The 19890-nt window shown below is 40.7% G+C and overlaps 1 protein-coding gene across 2 annotated transcripts in view; it reads left to right on the top strand.

Moving 5' to 3' along the window:
• Positions 1-19890, top strand: part of LOC309341766 (glypican-5-like) — a 408077-nt gene that overhangs the window by 275537 nt on the left and 112650 nt on the right. The window lies entirely within an intron of this gene.

Here is a 19890-nt window from a genome sequence, read left to right as displayed (position 1 = left end):
GTAAAGTCTCTTTTACTATGACATCTTCCCCCCTGTTTGGGATGTGAGAACGATCTGTTTAAAACATTCTTGCTTCCCCAAGGGAACTCTTCTTGATTTTCTACTCACCCTCTGACAATGTGAAGAATAAAGGCACTTTAATTACCAACTTCTGTAGAGTGCAAAAGTGGTCATATGGCTCATTAACCTAGTTTTCGATGTTGTAATAAATATCAGGCCAGTATATATCAGTAACTGGTGAAGTTTAACAGTGTGCTTTTGTTTTGGAGGGTAATCAGTTCTTCTGGAGCTTTTAATTCAAAGATGTTGCTTTGTTTCCTTCACAAAGCCTGGAGACGCAAACAGGAAAGCATTGGTGGCCTTAAGGAAACACCTCATGTTTATATCTCACCAAATGGAGATGCAACATATTCAGAATTAATGCACCAGGTGGTGGGGGTTTGTGCAAAATGGATCTGGGGCACATTGGAACCAAGATGAATGCCATAGAAACAAAATGAAGGTTCTAGCATAAATCAATTTGCCTCGATAAAGAGCAGGAAATCTGTATACACAAAGGTTTCCTCCTCCCTTTTCCATACATTTGCACCGTAAGCGTGGATACTAAAGGGAGCAACCACTCGGAGGGGGGGGGGGATCAAGCAAATAAATCAACAATAGTTGCTGGTGATGACTTTCCCATTCTTAACCGTACAAAAAGAGGAACTGGAAAATCACACCTGAGTTTCTTTTATTCGTCCTTGCATGTATTATTGAAACACAGCCAGTTAACCAGGGGTTCCCTTCATTATTCCTGAGATGCATTGCACATTATCTTGTACTTTGAATTTCATGCAGGGAGGACATGATATTACTAGTATAAATCAAAAGGTGGTTGCTTTTCTTTGGAAAGATATGCTGTGTTCAATAAGCTTTGTGCCTGAAAGATTATGTATGGGGTGGGCTCTCCCCCACAATAAGGATGAAATATAGCCCCTGTTCGTTCCATAGTAGTTCTCTTTTTTTTGCATAGGCACTGCAAAGCTAAACAAGTTTACTCCAACAGTAAGCTCTGCTGGGTTTAGTGGGACTTAGTTGATTGATCGTTTATTTAATTTCTATACCACTTAATACAGTGGTACCTCGGGTTAAGTACTTAATTCGTTCCGGAGGCCCGTTCTTAACCTGAAACTGTTCTTAACCTGACGCACCACTTTAGCTAATGGGGCCTCCTGCTGCTGCCGCGCCGCCGGAGCACGATTTCTGTTCTCATCCTGAAGCAAAGTTCTTAACCTGAAGCACTATTTCTGGGTTAGCGGAGTCTGTGACCTGAAGCGTATGTAACCTGAGGTACCACTGTATATTAAAAATATCTCTAAGCAGTGTAGAAAAACTGAAGCAACAACAGACAATTTAAAACACAATATTACAACAAAACATGGCTACATTTTTTAAAAAATACCTGAATACAAAGTTACTAATATATAAAAATCAGTATCAGGTATTTTCCTTATGACACACCCTCCCTGACAGTCTCCAGTTCTCACCCAGGGTCGAAACAAACTCTCAGCTCATCCACAAAATTCTCACAACAAGAAGAGTTCCTGGAAATAGTGGACGCCATCCTAGCCTCTCATTCTAGAATTGCTTTTTATGGGCAGGCCCAAGGAGGCGAGTACATACTTAATAATCCTAAATCAGGGATATTTTAGATGTCTTGTATTAGTTATCACCACCCTGGAAAATGGCATGTCTCCTGCACAGAACAGAGCAACGTTTTGCGTACAGCTTTGAGTTGTGCCTGCTAAGAGCACAAGATAAACTTCCACTGATACTGGGGAAAGTGGATTTTGTGTGCCCTTGATGAAATGAGACCATGTTTAAGGTTATGTAAAAGTCAAAGAAGAGTTAAAAAGAAGGCACAGTATTAGCATACGTAATTCTGACACGAGTGTGGAAGGTATTGCCAAGACAGTCTCCAGCGATAAGGCCAGGGCACAGAGTGCTGGTGGAATGGCTTATACTTAAAGGGTTCTGGCTACGTCTGTATCGGCACACTTGATCATTTGTCTAAGCCATATTGATTTTTCTCCTTTCTGCTTGAAGGGGCTCATTTCCAAAAGCTGCAAATAAGCTAATTAACCTAGAGGGCTGGCTTCAGGTTCTTTGGGAAAGGGAAACTTTTAAGTCTAGTAGCTAGTGGAATTATTCATTCAGCAATGGGGAAAATACTGATCATATCTTATTGTTGCCTGGGAGAATTTTATTTTGTGTCCTTTGTTGCTGTGCAAGTTGCCTTTTCAGCCACTACTCGCCATAATTTGTCATATATTTGAACACAGGTCAGCAGTGGAGACTTAAATAATAATAATAGTAATAATAATAATAAAAATATTATTTATACCCCGCCCATCTGGCTGAGTTTCCCCAGCCACTCTGGGTGGCTCCCAATCGAATGTTAAAAACAATACAGCATTAAATATTAAAAACTTCCCTAAACAGGGCTGCCTGTTTATTTATAAGTGATGGACAGGTTTCAGGAGAAATCCTGACACAAACAGAGCTCTTTGAATGCAGAAAAAATGCTCAGACTGTTCCTAACACCACAGAAAAACTAAGCCACACCTTGAAAACAATTATTATTCTAACCCAATTTATTTTCTGTTCCTGATCAGTGTAGTCACTGGTAGGGAACTTAAAGCCCAGGGGCCAGATGTAGCTCTTCAGGCCTCTCTCTCTGGCCCTGGTAACTCTCATCTCCCCAGTCTATACCCCTCACTGGCCCTGCTTTTACCCCTCACAAGTCTTTTTTGCCTTGCTGGAGTGTCAAATGGAGGACAGAGTATGTGAATGTGTAAATGCCCGATTCAGCAGTAAAGATTGCATTTTCCCCAGAAAAGCAGCGGGGCAAATGGAAAACTTCTCAGATCTGTGCTTCAAAAACATAGGACAAGCAAGAAACCTCTTGGACCTGTGATTTCTAGGCAGGGCCGTCTTTAGCATATGTGCCGCTGGGGTGCAAAGATCCGCCCAGCGTGCCCAAAGTTGTTCAGCTTTTTTTAGGGGCACAAGTCTAAGCTGTTCAGCTTTTAAGGAGGGGGAAAGCAAAATCCACTAACTATAAAAAAAAAGTGGCAGCAATAGCTCCGCCTTCCATTTTTGCGATCATGCGAAAATGAAACATACCACTATGGGGCGGCACCAGATACATTGGTTCTGCAGCTCTTCTGCAAAAGAAAATGGATCTTAAAGCCGATCGCGGTTAAGAGCTTAGGCGGCTTCAGCAGCGGGCACCTGACGTCCCCCAGAATTCGACGCCCGGGTGCCCCGCACCCCTGGGTAAAGACGGCCCTGTTTCTAGGCATGGTGCAAGCAGAGGTGTGGACAAGTCCTCACTGTCTCTGCACAAGAAATGTGCCATTTACAAAAACAACTGAGAACATCATCATCATCATCATCATCATTTATTATTTATATTCCACCCATCTGGCTGGGATTCTCCAGCCACTCTGGGTGGCTTCCAACAAAATATTAAAATAACATAATACATCAAACATTAAAAGCTTCCCTAAACAGGGCTGCCTTCAGATGTCTTCTAAAAGTCTGGTAGTTGTTCTCTTTGACATCTAGTGGGAGGGCATTCCACAGGGAGGGTGCCACTACTGAGAAGGCCCTCTGCCTGGTTCCCTGTAACTTGGCTTCTCGCAGTGAGGGAACTGCCAGAAGGCCCTCAGCGCTGGACCTCAGTGTCCAGGTAGAACGATGGGCGTGGAGACGCTCCTTCAGATATAATGGGCATAGCCCCCAAATTTCAGCTCAGCAATATGTTCTTATTTGTGGTGGCATTAATATTGTCCACATGATCATATTGTCTCACGCCCTATTTCCCACTTAATCCTTACCACCAGTTTGGAGAGACAATTTGGCAGGTATGTGAGTGCAGAAGATTGTTCTCACTAATAACCAGGAATGGGGTACTGGCATTGCACCATCATTCCTCTGCTGATGTTTAAGCCTTGTATAACTACTTGCTGAAAATAGTTTGGAACAGTGAAAGAAGGTTACTGCCTGTGGTCTGAAGCCACATGACACCCTTCAATGATCAAAGGTGTGAAAATGTTCTATGAAGATTTTGAGCTTGCACTGGAAATGTGTTGCCCAAATGTACAGTGTTAACAAGATCCCTGGAATGAAGCAAAGCGGTATATTTGTAGACAGCATGTTGGTTTCTTTTATGGAGACATCAGTTTGCCGATTGAAAAGGGCCCTTGTTTCTATGCATAGTCTAATTTTAATCTGAAGAGCTAACGTTGCAAATAAGAATTAAAATATGCCTGGAAGTGTTGCTAAAATGTGTGTACAGATCATAAGAAGAACAACTGAATTAGAGTAGAACTGTAATTGTGAGAAACCAGCATTACATCTCAACAGAGATGTGGAAGGTTTCTATTAGAGTTACTAAATATGTCTTTCCCAGAATACTTACCAGAACTGCATCCTTTTTCTTCTTCTTTTCAAATTAGCAGACCTTTATTATATTCTTTCTATTCCATGTGTCTCAGCACAGATGCCAAACAGCTGCAAAAGTTCAATCAAATACGGTGGGGGGGGTAGTATGGGGTATTCTAAATTAAATACTTATCAGAAGTTTTAAAATATTCAGTGCAGGTTTGAAAAAGAACATTAGCTGTCACCTTGCATTGCCCTTTCCATCATGTCTGTCAAGAAACAGGAAGATAGGTAAGCTTAGCAACCTGAAACATCTTGTTGTGAAGGCAATGATATATGGATGATCCTCCAGAATCTAGTTTTAAGGCTGCAAGTAGCTTTTACTTCAGCTAGCAGTGTTGCCTAGGGTATGTCCAGGAGCAATGAATTCAACCCTGCACTGGGATCGCCATTGGATTAACATTTGGCAGTAGTTACATGATTTTAACATTTTTCATCCCAATTGTGTAGGGAAAGACAATTGGGCAGTGCTGCACAATCATTATTTATTTCAGAATTAAACAATGCTTATGGGTACGCAGTGTGCTTAGTTACATGTAAATGTGATCCGATGTGCGTAAAATTATACGTTAAAATTAAAATGGTAAGATGCTCCATAACATGCACAATAATAAAAAATAGTTGAGACTAGGTAGTCCTGTGAGTTGTTTCCATGACTCATTCATAAACATCTGAAAAGGAAGCCTAGAATTTTGAGCAGGCAGAAGGCAAGTGCTGTAGGCCCTGTAGAAATTTTTAGTTATTTATTTATATTTTAAGAATTAATAGAAAATATCAATGCAACAATTACAATACAATAAAACCACACAAAAATCAAAATGGTAATGCAGCTTTGTGCACTATTGAGTCATGTAGCTATCAGACAATTCAAACAAGGGAAATACGTGTAATAAAAGATTAATACATACATTTAATTCCAAAGGTGAATAACTTCACAATAAAGGACAGTGCATCCAGCTTACTTCTTATGCACTGCAGTTATTTTTTAAAAAAGTACTTAATCTGAACCAAAGATGGCCATTTTGGGGAGTCTAGCAAAACAAAACACCATTACCAATGAAAACAAGCAGGCACGATGTAGAGATGCAGTTCACTTGGACTGCTGTGTTCTGCTAGAATAATGTTTACGCCGATACTTCCCTATCGGCAGATTTCTGTGTTCTGATTACTGTAAGGAACACAACAGAAGAGAAGAACAACTTAACCTATCACACACTATTACTTCAAGTATCCATTAACATATCTCTGCCTCTCTCTTTAACATTCAGTCTTCATCCTTTCATTTCCTCTTCTTAAACATTTAAGTATCAGCAGTGCCAACATCTGACACAAGCCAAAATATTATTGCTTTACAAGACGTAGAGCAGCTCATCAGCAAAACACATGCCTTGCTGAACACCTTTCCAAGTAGATCTGAGAGGAACAACAGATTGCGGCAATTAAAAGAGTCTCTCAAGCACTTCAGACCACAGGTACCTCAGCTGTGCATTTCATATTAATCCAAACCTTCCAAATGATAAAACTTGACACCAGAAGGTCTTTTATTAAGGTTCCACATTATCAGCTTCCCTAGCAAAATAAAAAATAAAAATAGAATAGAATACATAACACGCATGTGCATCTTAGTATAATTCCTCTAGAAGAAAAGCTGTCATATTAGAGCAGCAAGAAAACCCTGAGGTACATAATGAGCAGAATTAGTCTGCGCATACACTGATTCATTAACTGCTGTATAGACAATGTAATATCTGTTTAATCTGCCTATCTCTCCGTGTATCCATATATTGAATGATGAAGTAACTGGAGCACTCCAATAGGGAAATGACAGCAAGTGACATTTTTATTTTAATATATGGTCTTGAAGCAGGCAAACAAGATTTGCTTGAAACCCTGTGCCATCACTGTAGCCCCTCATGCTGAGAGAAACATTTTTCCCCCCACAATAATTTCCAAGTCCCCGCTGCTGTTTATGAACTCATTTGGGCAACTTGTAAAATCCAGGTTGCATATATATGCAGATCTGAGGCTTGAGACAAGTCCAAGCAGATCCAAAGCCAGAAAAATAGGTGCAGTGTTGACTGAATTCACTGAATCAAATGTGTGATGTAGGTTCAAAAGAGCTAGAGGAAAGAGTGGAGAAAGAAAATGGTGGGGCGAAAGAACCAGATGGAGCCAGAAAGCCGGTAGGTTGTCTTGGAACACTGGGCAAGGATCAAAGTTGGCATACTTGGCTAGAGGCATAACTATTTTGCAGGAATGGAGTAGAAAATATGTAGGATAACCTCCCAGTACATTTTAAATAAGCCAGTGCTTCCACCGCCTGCCACTTCTGTTTTTATCGCAGTGTCTGATTCAATGTTATGTAAAGGGCAAATGTCACATTTTTAGGCATTAAGATTAATTAAATTATGCAAATGCTAAGTGGCCTACAGTGGTGCAAAATTTCAGGATGGGCAGCTGCCAAGTATCAAGATGACATTTGTTGATGGTTTGCAAAGCAGAACTCTTAAAGAAGGCATGGGCCCTCCCTGAATCCATGTGCTGCATGGAGAGGTATTGAGCTAACTTGAAATTTGATTCAGTTCACATTTCAGACGAACCTATGTAATTCACACTTTCTGAAACCACGAAGCAGAATACAGCCATGCTTTGAAAGTTGCATTTCTCTGTATTTTGAAATGGAGCTCTCGGCCATGTGACTTTTCCTTTTTGTTATGGGTATCCCTAGATTTGCTCCCCCTGGGTATATGTGTAAATAGTAGTACAACCAGGAGATTCCTTACCCTATCAAAGTCTAGTGTGTTGCTGCCAACTGGAACAGAGAATAGGAGGACTGGACAATGCTGAACAGAGCTTCTGGAGGTTCAAGTGTTCAGTAACTGCTCAGAGGGTTCAGCAGGCAGTAATAATTGTCCTCCACATGATTTTATCCATGCAAGGCCTAGCATAGGGATTAAACTAATTTATGCACTGGGAATTTGTCCGGTAGACAAATATTTCTAGTGTTTGTCTCGTGTTTAGGGTGAGGTTGGCAGTTTACACACCATCACCATTTGAACAAATTGATTGGTGGGAATAAGCATCCATTTGCCCTGAAAATATATCCAAGATTGCCTTGTAAATAGCCTTGAGACAAATGTAAATGGCAATCCATAAATAAACCAATATTAGAATGAAGAAAGTGATTAAGTCATTGTTCTTCATGGTAACTCCTTTTTAAAAAAATTAATAAAAAATCTTATTGCTAATGTAATAATGTTTAAAAGTTAATTCCAATAACATTCATGCATTTTATTCTTTTGATAGCCAGGGCAGCAAGAATTATTCTAGGTTCCTTAATTAAACCTGAAGAATGAAAGGGAAAGTGTGTGAGAGTGTCCTTCCTATCCTTGTTTGTTTGCTTTTACAACATTTAATTAGCATAAGAATACAATATCTGCAGTGAGTGTTGGTTTTTTGTAATTGTTAGGTGCTTCAGTAACCTTATGGAACACGCTCTTAATGTAGTAGCAATGCATATGCAGTGATGCAATGACTATGCTGTTCCCACTGCCTCGGCCTCCATCCATAGTGCAGGTAAATGCAAAGGCTGGATGTGTTGCGTGTCGCGCTCCCCCAAAGCCATCCCCAAATAAATCACATTTCACATAGAATTTTTGTTTAAGGTTTTTGGCATAATATTGGCCACAACTTTATTTAAGTACATAAATGTGAGTGGTTGCTTAGGCATTGGTTCTGACTATCTGTCCCTGCCCCGGGACAGAACTGACATTCGCACGCCTGAGATAGTCAGAAAGGGAAAACATGTTGTGGAGAAAGATGGAGCTGGGAATCAGACCCTCACCTCTCCCCGCGTGCTCCCAGGGGTTTGCGCGGCCCAAGCCCCAACCAGCCATTCGGACGAAAGGATGGCAAGCCCCTGGATTCCTTTAACGGAATTCCCTTGCAGCAGCAGCATTGGAGGGGCAAGCACCCCCTCCACCAACCAATTTTTTAACCAATGCCTAACCACAACCTTACAAGTTATGACAATTTGCTACGCAGTAGGCAAAAACCAAATGGCACCAGCCAAATGGACAAAATTCCTACCAGGCCCCCTGCCCCAAAAGCAGACGACCCCATGACAGGCATAGCAAGGTCAACGCAAGAGCCCTAAATTAGGGAAGGTGGGCGGGTGATCCGATGCACACAGCAAAAGAACACAGTCAGTGCTGCGTGCCCTGAATATAAAACCTTTGGTCCATCCCACTAATTGGCAGCATCAAAATACCCCCAGTAACCCAAACAGCCCAATCACTGCAGATGGGCATCTAAACGACCCACCCAGCAACAGAGGGGTGGCTTGCCAGACCCCACCGCAACACGTGCTCTGCATGAAGGTGAACACGCTTTGGAAAAACCATCTCATAATAGGCCCAAGAAATCCAGTGTTCCACTGACCCTGGGGAAACAGGTGGAAACAAGGCAGAAATGCTTTCTTCATACATATGAGGGTGAAACACATTTATTCCCCCAGGAGCCCAAACTAATCACGAGTCGCTGTGGCATTTCCCTGTAGCTAAGCAAAGTCCTATAATGTAGTTGGAGACGGGAAAACAAAATGGTTGAACTCGCTATCCTGTACCCCCCCTTACCTGAGAGAAAGTCCCAGTGAAATCAGTGAGACTTGTGTCTGAGTCAACATGCATAGAATTGCACTTGTCAGGCATGTATCCATAGCGGCACATATGTTTTAACACACCTGTGTTCTTAGCATGTTGTAGAATAGAGATCCATGCTGAAGCCTATTACTTGCAGGCAGTGCCGGATTTACATATAAGCTAAACAAGCTATAGCTTAGGGCCTCACTCTCGGGGGGGGGGGGCAAAAAATTAAAGGGGGAAAAACTGGATGTACGTTTCCAAAATATAAGATAAAAAATAAATAAAATACAACCTACATACAGCAACTGTGTTTTGTGTTGTGTAAGCTCCTATGATGTAAGTAATGGGCCCCGTCTGCTAGTCTACTCCCTAAAATATCACTGGTTTGCTCATTTCTATATATAGGGTGCCTACATTCTGCCTGGACTGGTTGCATGGCAACATGTGCAAATGGCTTTAGATACCTATAAGGTCCATAAATTACCACATAGCATATATTCAACACAAAAAACAGTGACAATTTGTTGTTGACAAGGGACAGCTGGACATATAAAGGGCCCCATTACATTCAGTAGCTTAGGGCCTCATCAAACCTAAATCCGCCCCTGCTTGCAGGAGAACAATAGAAATATGAAGTACTGTTTTTAAAAAATTAACACATAATCTCTGTGTGCCGTCTCTTTCTTGGTATTTAATGAGTAGCTGTGAGAGAATCGCCTGAGGCTAAATCAAGGCAGCCTAACATACAAGTGGATCATTAATATTTCTGACAAGCTAACTGCATAGAAGTCTTCATCTTGTTTGTATAAATGATCCTTTGTTTTAACAAATAATCGTGATTTCCCATACAAGCTGTGTATCCATCTGTAGTGTTCGCGTATAATGTGATATTTGTGGATATTTAAATAAATGGGATAAATAATGTAAATTTGTTTTAATTGCAGTGATGATTAAGACTGCATTATTTCTCCATTTTAATAAACTGCTTATTTAAAAAAATCATTCCAACAGCAACCTATCTTACTTTCCCCACAAACACAGCTATTTCATAGAACTGAACATGTTTTTTGTTGTTGTTGTTGTTGTTGTTGTTGTTGTTGTTGTTGTTGTTGTTGTTGTTCCTACTAGAGTAAGGTTGTCTTGGGGGGGAAATTGCAGGATAGCTGTGCCTGCACTGAATGTGCTCATACTGACTAATTTTTCTGCTTACAATAATATATCCCTGCATATTAGCTAGATATTAAACTTTCATCTACATATTAAGTATGTAGCATGATAATTTTGTACAATCAGGCATTTTTAGTACCAGTAAAATGTGGCAATATGTAAACATGCACAATTTGTGGCAATATGTAAACATGCACAATTTAGATGTGTGTTTACAGTTGCAGACTTTCTATACTATCTATCTATATCTATCATCTATCATCTATCTATCTATCTATCATCTATCTATCTATCTATCTATCTATCTATCTATCTATCTATCTATCATCTATCTATCTATATCTATCCATTTATCCTGGTGGAAGACTACTTTGTGTGCATAATGGCACAGCTTTATTCTCCAGCATTTTAGGCTACCATTGCAACCCCACTTACTTACTTCTGATTAACCATGGTTGGGATTGTGCTGTTAAAGGACCTCTGGCAGCAGGGCTGGGGAGACATGTGCATAATGGTTTGGATCCTTTGCCAGGCATAATGCACAGTACTTGGGTATATGGACCAACAGTATTACTCACTAATATTAGGGATGGAGGAGAAATTTTATTCAGTTTGCTTTTAGAGGTGAACTGACCTAGTTGTCACTTTCTGAAACAATTCACAATCTGAAACCCAGCCATCCTTCAAATTTCATACTTCTCCATATTTCTCAGTGCACTTTTTCAGAGAAACCATGGGTGCAAAAAAGCATCTACTGGGCTGCAGTGTGCATAAGAATGCATGCATTTATGAACACAACATACAAAAATGCATTTTATTAGGGTAAATAGCTTTGCAAAAAAAATGTGTCTAATAGGCACAATTGCATACAAACATATGTATATTAGGATAAACTCACTGGTGAATTTTGGCAAGGATTTTAAAAAATACCCACACAAACTGATGTGGAAACATGGAAAACTGAATTTAAGACTGGAAGGATGGGAAACTGTGAGAAACCAGAATGGACAGATTCACTCACCCCCCCACTCACTCTAAGGCTCATAGACAGTTTCACAAGCAACAGCCTCTCCTCTCTTATTCACTTTGATTTGGGAGATGTCTTGACTGTACATTCTTTGGCTCTGAAGAGGGTGTGGGTAGGCATATGCACACATTTGGTGCCTCTGGGTGCTAAAAATGCTTGATTTGGTAAATCTGTGTTGCTCTTTTGTGGAATCCCACCATGCAAATAGGGCCAGGGGCCCTGCTGGGCTCGCCCTGATTGGTACATTCAGTAAGGGTTTTGTTCATTTCTATCTGACAAGATGTCTGAAAAGAGGCATCTATACACATATAGCTGAATGCACATAGGTTCCTCTTTTCATATGTCCCACTGAAAGCACAGATACCAGCGGTGGAGCGAATAATAATAATAATAATAATAATAATAATAATAAAATTTATTATTTGTACCCCACCCATCTGGCTGGGTCTCCCCAGCCACTCTGGGTGGCTTCCAACAAAGATTAAAAATACATTAAAATGTCACACATTAAAAACTTCCCTGAACAGGGCTGCCTTCAGATGTCTTCTAAATATCAGGTAGTTGTTTATCTCTTTAACATCTGATGGGAGGGCGTTCCACAGGGCGGGCGCCACTACCAAGAAGGCCCTCTGCCTGGTTCCCTGTAGCTTTGCTTCTCGCAGTGAGGGAACCACCAGAAGGCCCTTGGCACTGGACCTCAGCGTCAGGGCAGAACGATGGGGGTGGAGACGCTCCTTCAGGTATACTGTGCCAAGGCCGTTTAAGGCTTTAAAGGTCAACACCAACACTTTGAATTGTGCTCGGAAACGTAGAATTCAATGCCCGTAGGGTGTGGCCCCAACAGCTGTGGTCTGTCCCTTCCATGGGCATGAGGAAGGTGTGAATGAAAAGGGATTCTGCAACCATTGAATCATGTTATAGTTGCCTTCTCATTTTCTCTTTTCTCAGTTTGCACAAGAACTGTTATGTCAACTGCAGCACCCATTTCCATTATCGGGGATGTTCAATTGGACCTCCAACCACCTTGACAGATGTTGCAGTGCTCTGTTGGTTTCTGCATTATACTCTTCATGTTATATTCCTCATACATGAGCTGTAAAAAGAAAGGAAAAAGCCAATCATAATGTACACATCAACCCTGTTTCACTGATAAATTGTGTAGAAACAGGATAGAGTTATACCTATACAGTGGTACCTCGGCTTAAGAACTTAATTCGTTCAGAAGGACCGTTCTTAACCTGAAACTGTTCTTAACCTGAGGTACCACTTTAGCTAATGGGGCCTCCCACTGCCGCTGCACCACCACCGTGCGATTTCTGTTCTCATCCTGAAGCAAAGTTCTTAACCCAAGGTACTATTTCTGTAGTCTGTAACCTGAAGCGTCTGTAATCCGACGTATATATGCAACTCAAACCTACAGTAGCCAAATAAACTAGGTAGTTTGGGATTTATTTTTTTCAGACCAAGACCAAAGAAGTTAGCTCAGTGCTAATTTGTTTGATCAGATTCTTTAAATTTAATTTATGTTCCCACTATTGGAGGGTTCAAGTAAAGTCATCCATTTTCTTAGTAGCTTTGCATATAACTATGTATGTGATTTTACTAATTTGACACTGCCTGAGACCTTGCTGTTATAAATGGCAAGAATGTTCTCCAGTCTTCATGGAGAAATGTCAAACTTTTCATGTTGTCATGAGAATAATCCAAACTAATGCAGAGCTTGGAAACAAATAATTATCTGACAACATGAAACAGAATTAACATGCACTAGAGCATGTCATGAACATTTCCTTCAGCAAACAAGCAAGGTAATTGCTGTCGGAGTACAAAGCAAAAAAAAAGGGTTTTGTTCACTTCTATCTGACAATTTGGGGGGAGCACTGTTTATTCGCTTAACCCATCAGAACATGCTTCCTCAAAATGGTGCCATTCAAGGGCTGATGGAGTGAGACAAGCTTCCGGATTGCAGACACGTCTCATTTCACACTTCCTAGGTCTGATCAAACAGAATGTTCTTGCCCTATTATTACTAGCCTCAAAGCTGGCAGGTGCGAATGTTTAAGCAGGACAGTTCTATCACAGGTTCATGCTGATCAGTCATTAATTCCACAAATTTATCTCGGAAAGAGTTTGCCCTCATATCTGCACAGCCCTGCTGAAAACCACACTGTGTAAAAAGTTTTCTGATGAATTTGGTAAGAGTATAAGAAGTGATTAGTAGCTTAATGGCTTGCACTTTGATGTTTATTGTTTCAGTGATTTGTTGTGATTGGGTTCACCAAAGATGAAGCAACGTATAAATTTTCAAAATAAGTAACAGTCCTGCTAGATCGGACCAAAGGTCTTCCAGGAAGTAACAACTGGGCAGGGAAGCAACCATCTTCCTCATTGTATACCCCCAGTCTCTGATACTCACAGATATACTGCATGTCACCATGGAGACTATTCCACTATATCTATTCTTCAGAGGGAGAGTACCATCACTTATGTAGCCAACATCATACCACCTGTGCACCAGAGGGGGAGGTAGCAGCATACCTAGGGAAACCATGAGATTTGCAGAAGTGCAAAAGAAAAAAACAACACAACCCACCCCTAAGGTGTAATGAGAACATATACATGACAGTGAACTGCTGGCTGATTGTTGCAGATGGACAAATCTTTCAGTGCTAGTGTATCTCAGTTACATTTCCCCCCCCCCCCCCCATTTTGAGTTCGGTTAACTAGATTTCCACATTGGTTGGTGATTGTTATTTTTGTATAAAAAACCTTCCTGAAAATTTGTCAGCATTTCTCCAAATATGTACATTTTGGAATGCGTTTTTGGAGAATACGTGAATTTTTGCAAGTGGTTTTCCCCATAATGCATTTAGTGGACTGCCGTGGGTGTCCATTTTGTATTGCTTTTTCAGCTGTTATTTCTTGTGCTATTTTGAAACTGTTTCATTATATTTTGTATATCACCCTGAGTCATATGTGGAAGACAATAACAATCTTTTGTGTACACTTTTCACTAATATATGTGTTTTTATGCACACTTCTCCATAATATTCACATTGTTGTACATAATTTCTTGCAGTACAAAATTTGGAAAAGTGTGAATTAGAGAATGGGTGCATTTTGGTTTCTATACTGTTTCAGGAATGTGAATTGTGCTGATTTGCACTCAGGTGCCAAAGAAACAAAATTTCTTCTCTATCCCTACTGATTTATTAGTATTTCAAGCCCATCTTTGCTTGATCCAAAGTGAACAAACACAAAACATTCATTGGTGCCCAAAGCTACCATCTCTTCCCTTTTCTCCTCTGAAAGACCCCACACAATTTCCCTGGGCAGGAGGAGGTGGAGTTGATAGTAAAAAAAACCCCCAAAAACCCAGACCTGCTGGAGAAGGGTGAGTAATAAAGATAAAAATTAAAAATACAATAAAGATGATTTAATTTTGATAATATTGCCCATCATTCCAGGAAGGCATCCATTTAAAATAGCCATGTGCTATATAGAAATCCAGGCTAAAACACAGCTTTAGGAATCCTGTAGGCACTAAAGCTAGCATAGATGACTAGCTTTTATTTGATCCCTTGCTTCTAAAACTTTCTTTTGTTTGATCCCTTGCTTCTAAAATATCTTCACATTATAGGTACAGAACCTGTGAAGTAAAAGACTTGAAAGTCTGAAAGATGATGAAAAGATTAACAGCCAGAACAAATGCATGTTTACTCAAATGTAAGTCCCTGCAGAGTTCAGTGGGCCTTACTTCCTGGCAAGCATACCTAGGATTGCAGCCTTAAACCATGAAATGATAAAAAGAATTAGATGAGGAATGGCATGAATGGTTTTTAGAACAATGCATGCCATGAGCTTTACTGAGAATACCGAAACTATTCAAAGTATAATTTTATTTAAAAATTGAAAAAAGATATCCAAACGTATTAAGAGAATGTTATTTAACTGTATTAGAAGGCTATTGAAATTAATGTCAAGAAACTATTAGCATGTCAGGGTAGCAGCTATAACTCAGTGGTAGAGCACAGACTTGGCATATAGAAAGCCCGATTTAATCCCTAGCATATCCAGTGTTTTGAAAAGATGATATGCTTGAAATCCAGGCAGCCACTGCTGGTCAGAGTACTTGTACTGTACTGTATACCAGGTCGATAGACAAATGATACAGACAAATTGGCTAAGGTTGCTTCCTATGTGTCTCTAAGCAAAGATCACACTTTTAAGTCATTTGCATAAGGACGCTTTCTTGCATCATTTGTGCAAAAGTCAGCAGTGGCATTTGCTCATCCCATTAGACGCCAATACATAATTTGCTACGGCATATTAAAAAAGGAAATTAACTGCCAAAGTCTTGCTGAAAGATCATGCTTTTGGTTAGTAAATGATCCATGCCAAATGTCTTTCTGGCCTTCAGGAAAGCATCAGCAAGTGAGAGCCAGGATTCCACTCTCAATCTTTGTAGATGATTAAAGTGGGGGGGGGGAGCAGGACAGTTCTGGATGTTTCTGTTGTTTTGCAGTGCTTGCCTACTGGGGGGATTTGAATGCAAAGGTTTGCTGAAGGTTACCACAACAATCAAGTGAAGAGGCATTTTGGAAAGCAATTGCCATACAGAATTCAGGCCTCTATATTCCAAGCACGCACTATTAGTCAGCTTTATTTGAATGGGATCCTTGTAAGACAAGTGTGGCATAGTGGAAAGCATATCAGACAAGGCTGTGGAGAGCTGGGTTCAGGAATTGATGATGGATTACTTTTATTACTATGAATCTTCTCTGTAAGGGTCATTAATGTTGTTACACGGTATAGTTCTGGCTTGCTAGAATAAATCTAACACTATATGAGGGGGGAAGGAGTAAATTAGATAAGTTTTTTTTTCTTGAGCTATACAATTCTGTTCATATTTATATTTTTATCTACTGCATATCAGATTGTGTGTATCTATTCAGCCCCATATATCAACTCAATTTTGGCTTGATCAGTAAAGTTTCACTTCTGTCTCCTTGTTACACTAGAAAAGAGACACACTTAGGTTGTTGTCATGGTCCCTGTTTCTAACAGTGTAGGGTTAAGAAACTGAAGCTGTGGTCTCTGGGTGTAATCCTGTATCCTTTCTCAGAAGGACAGACAATAAACTAGCCCTTAAGGTATGCTGGCAAACTCCCGAATCTTCTTCCATATCATTGTTCTTCATTTCCAGTCCTACAGTGTTGTTTGGTATACCCTCTCAGAGTTCTCCTAAATGATGGGTGTGTTGTGTTCCGTGCACAGTCATACACAGCAAGGCCTGAGACAGCAAGTAGGGAACCGTATCCTGTTTTCAAGATACCACATGGGCTAGAATTGCATTGGATGCCTTTCCTAGCATCTCATTTGCACTTACAGTGTGGTGTAGTGGTTAAGAGCAGTAGACTTGTAATTTGGTGAACCGGGTTCAATTCCCCGCTCCTCCACATGCAGCTGCTGGGTGACCTTGGGCCAGTCACACTTCTGTGAAGTCTCTCAGCCCCACTCACCTCACAGAGTGTTTGTTGTGGGGGAGGAAGGGAAAGGAGATTGTTAGCCGCTTTGAGACTCCTTAGGATAGTGATAAAGCGGGATATCAAATCCAAACTCTTCTTCTTCCTCTTCTTACAGCTCTTGATCCAACAGAGGAATCAGCATATGGAACCTTTTACCAAATGGTTTTGTTCTTGCAAAGCTTAACTTGCTTATCCCTTTTGCCAGTAACCTTTCAGAAATCTCAGTAGACAAAGTGAAACATTTTGAACTCTGCAGGTGAAGGTGATCAGAGCAAAAGGAAGTTACAGGTTGGGAGGTAAAATCTGTATGTGGTAGTACAGTTGATCTTTTCAAACTAAACAGGCAGGCTGGGAGAATTTCCATACAGTATGAGATGGTTATTAGAATTAACGCAATATCAGCACTACAAAACAGGTTGCAGAGGTGGGACAAAACTGGTTTTCTTCTCCTGAAAAGAGTGCAGTAAAAAAATTGCAGAAGAAAAGCAGCTGTGCTCAGTTATTACGCGATGCACACAAATATCTAAGTGAAGCCCATTCAAATTGCCAGACTATGTGGAATGACATGAAAATATGTCCTATTGAATTCAGTAGGGAGCATAGTCAGAATCAGGCTCTTGTCATGGCCAGAAATGAGCCGTAAGTGCTGAATAACTCTTAACAGGATTTTCTGCCTTTCACAGAGAGTAAATACGACTTCTTTCAGTGGCAAGCAGTCATATAAGCCTGTATTTAATTATACATTGGCTCCGTAAAACATAAGCATTTATTCAACAGGAAGGCCGTAGAAAGCTGACTGTGTCTAGTTATCTTACAGCCAAAACACAACAGAAATCTGTGAGACAGTGAAGCAATCCTTCATCATGTATAAAAAGACTTTTAAAAGCAAGCTCGTTCTACCATGTCGGAATGACATCAGGCTTTCAGATAATGAATAATAGTAATGATGAACATCAAGCTGCTTGTTTAAAAATAAAATTGAACTACAATTGGATATTGTCGTGTTGACACAAATCATGTCTCTGATGCCCATCTGTAAAAAGTGTGACACCGTGAACTTTTTGCAATAGGGCTGAATAATTACCCTGTGTTTCTCCAAAAGAAAGGAGCATTTGTTGATGATGCATGCTTTTGTTGCCTTCCATGAAAGATTGTGATGAATCACTGAATGGTGTGTAATGTAAGTATATGTCAACATACTCAGTATGCGTCTAGTCTTACCACCTACCTCCTCCATTGTTTGAATGCTGTAAGCATAAGAAAGCAATTGTCCATTTCTTGCAGTGTTCACCATTGTCCAGTCTTCAGGGAAACAGCTAGTGGGTCACCTCAGAAGTAATTTTAAAAAAATGAACAGTGGGAGGGGGAGTAGTTAGTGACTACACAGTCTCTTTTGATGAAAAAAGGGGGAGGAGATGTTATGGGGGAAACTGATAATCCTTTCTAATTCCTGCTATACACCCCGTAACTAGAACAGCTACACAATACTGACGTTTCAAACCATTCAAAATGAAAGCAGCCCGAGCAAAATGATGATTGTTGTAAATGATCATACAAAGGGAAGCTGAAGTTTTGAGACTAAAGGTAGAGAAAAAACCCTCAAAATTTTCAGTGATATTTATGCTTTTCATCCCACTTGCGCTAGTGGAGGCCTTGAAAAGCAAACAACAGCTTCAGAAAGGCTTGTCAGAACTATAGAATAGGAAGAGCTAAATTCTCCCTCCCTACCTGCTGTGGTCCCAATACAGTGGTACCTTGGGTTACATACCCTTCAGGTTACAGACTCCGCTAACCCAGAAATATTACCTCGGGTTAAGAACTTTGCTTCAGGATGAGAACAGAAATCGTGCAGCAGCGGCGCAGTGGCAGCAGGAGGCCCCATTAGCTAAAATGCTGCTTCAGGTTAAGAACAGTTTCAGGTTAAGGATGGACCTCCAGAACGAATTAAGTTCTTAACCCGAGGTACCACTGTACTTCTCTCTGGGTGATATTTGCATAACAAAAAAAAAGGTTATACTGATTGCAAATATGTTGATTGTATTGTGGCCCTCTGGATGATTGTATTGTAGAGTTGAGAGGGACTCCAAGGGTCAGTGTTGAACTCCATCGCTCATCAGCACCAACATTGCGCTATATTGCCTGGGAACTATAGTCTAACAACGTCTGGAGCAGCACTAGTTCCTCACCCTGTCCCAAGGAAAATACCCAGAAGTCTTTCTTTGCAACCTGATCTTCATTTCCTCTGCCTCCAGCTTAAGGAGGGAGGTCTCGGCAAACAAAAGAACCCCCCAAAAAAGAGGACTACTGTGGTCCCATCAGTAACATTCCAGCACTCTGAAAGTCAGCCTGCCTCTACTACTACCCCTCCTCCTTAACAGAATTTTTGTGTATATGGTGCATCCTGCAGCAGTGCAGGAACCTCGAGACTTTAGGGTCCAGAATCCTTACTTGGGGAAAACAAGTAAAAATCAACATATGTGGCAGTTTTCCCATAAGTCTTTGACCTCAAGATGGTGGTTCAGTAAGGTGTGTGTCCTGTAAAAAGGACCAAAAGGAAGTACATATAGTGTATGTTTAGACTCCAGAATTTGGTTTTATGTGATGGCCAGCAACTTGAACGGCTTTAAAAGAATGGAGAATAAGGTTGCTAATGCCTACTAGTAGTGATGGTTGTATTATCTCCAGGATCCAAGGCGGTATGTCTCTGAATACCAGTTGCTGGGGAACGCAAGCAGGAAGAGTGCTCTTCCGCTCCCATAGGAATCTGGTTGTCTGTTATGGGACCAGGATACTGGAACGGATAGGTTTTTGTTATGATCCAGTAGGGTCCTTATTCTGTTCTTATGAGCCACATCTATAGCTAGCCTTATCCCTGGGGGTTTTCACTGAACATTCATTGTGTCATATTCCAGCTCCTAGCCAATGCAATTACTGACTTCAGGAAAGTGGGGAAAGGAAGTGGCTGAAAAATGACAGCCCCCTGACAACCTAACATCAGAGAAGCTGCGAGTGAAAGATGCTGTAAAGTGAAAGATTG

The sequence above is a fragment of the Podarcis erhardii genome (assembly GCF_964252035.2).
Source record: "Podarcis erhardii genome assembly, chromosome: 5".
NCBI lineage: Eukaryota > Metazoa > Chordata > Lepidosauria > Squamata > Lacertidae > Podarcis > Podarcis erhardii.
Note: the sequence above shows the minus strand (reverse complement) of the source record. Positions and strands in the feature narration are given on the sequence as shown.